Source organism: Acartia tonsa, chromosome 10 (genome assembly GCF_053477335.1).
Source record: "Acartia tonsa isolate MP-2025a chromosome 10, ASM5347733v1, whole genome shotgun sequence".
Lineage (NCBI taxonomy): Eukaryota > Metazoa > Arthropoda > Copepoda > Calanoida > Acartiidae > Acartia > Acartia tonsa.
The window spans coordinates 18,507,808-18,509,660 of NC_137269.1; positions in this window are offsets into that span (position 1 = coordinate 18,507,808).

Sequence of the window (1,853 nt, forward strand, 5' to 3'; positions counted from 1 at the left end):
AACTAAAACTTATTTGTTCTTTTTTCCATGATATAGGTGCGCTTATGGTCTGTGGGCCTTTTCAGTAAGAATAAGTATGTGTCATACAATGAGGCTAAAATTGCAAATGCGCAAAAAGTTAGATACCTGGTATTTAGAGATTTATATGATGATTTATTTTTGGATTATTGAGCGAACTTTATTTATTTTAAAATTTGGTTAATAAACAAATAATTTCAAAGAAAAATTAAGTGGTATTTCTGAAACACTTTTAGAGACAGGTAGATTTTTCTAATTACGAATTAGAACTTGTTTTTTTTACTGATCAGGGGAATTACCTCTAAAAAATAAGCAAATATTTTAAAAATATTTTTTGAGAACTTTTTCTACAATATTTAACTAGCGGTCTCTATGGGTACTCTAAGTTGGAGTGGAGAGTGTCAACACCTGCCAATTTTAAAAAGAAAAGGTAAAGAATATTAGATGGAGCATTTTTTCTAAATGAAATTAGTCCCCCAAAATTATTAAAAACCTTCCCTGACCTTTGAGAAGCTGAATTGTAAAGAAGAACCATATTGGTTCAGCGGTTAGCTAGATCCTTCGGTACAAATATATAGACGAACACAATGACATAGAAAAACATTCTGTTACTTTTGTATAAAGATAAAGATCATGAAGTTCTTATTTCTTATTAGTACGTGCAGATCTGAGTACGTGTATATTTCTGAGATTTTAGTTTCAAACAAAGTTATCACCTTTACATTTAATGTTTCTTGAAAGTTCCAAAAAGATAAAAAATATCATATATTTTTGCCCCACTGTGATTTGTTCAATGGGCCAGTTTTTCCAAGGTATAAAGATACAAAATTCGGGCCGAGAATAGTTATTTATCGCATCGTATTATAGACAGCTTTCCCAGATAGTAATTTGTAAGATTAATTTAAGTTGTAACAAAAGGGCCGAAGTCCTGGGCTAACAAAAATTGTAATGATATCATGATTTTTCATTTTATATTATTCGCAGAAATTGTCTAGAATACGATACGATACATGATTTTTGCTTGGCCAAGGACTGTTTCTATTCTAACGGATATTGATCGCGGTTACGAAGCCATACTTTTATAAGTATTTTATCTCGAGAAAATAGCTCAATCAACCCTATTGAATATTTTACTTAATCATCTCTGGTTTATGACATGACTAATACAAGTCCCTTTTCCATACTATTTGTGCAGTAATATATTATTATCTTTCCTATCATAAGAAAAGAAAGCTACGACAATGATAGATAGGACTCTATAAATGGTCTGCTAGAAAGAAAGGGCGAGAATAGGGGAGGGGGAGAGAAAGAGAGACGATAGACTCTATAGTATGCTGTATGACTACAGTAATCTTGTGTTTGTGTGTGTGTGAGAGAGTTGTGTGTGTTTGTGTGTGGGTGGGTGTTGGTTGAAACGAAATGTAGCAAGCATTCATACATTTAAATAGCATATGTAATAAAGATGATTTTTTGATAGAATACAGTGGGACATGGAGGGGGAAGCAATGATACCTAATATTTACTTTTTCATGTGACTCCATTTGACTTAAATATTTTGGTGATTTCACTGAAACCCATTTGTAGACCAAAACTCGTCCTCTTATGTCTGAATAATGTTTATTTAATAAGGGTATCCGTCGAATTTTTTAAAAAGTGTATTTCTACAACTATTTATCTAGAATATTGCTGTGTAATGTTTTTTGTGGTTTTAAGATCTTACCTTCTATTTTGTGTGTGTGTGTGTGTGTGTGTGTGTGTGTGTTTGTGTGTGAGTGTACACTGACAGACAGGTAGCTAACTCACACAACAGTCAGTAAACACCCAACTAGCAGACA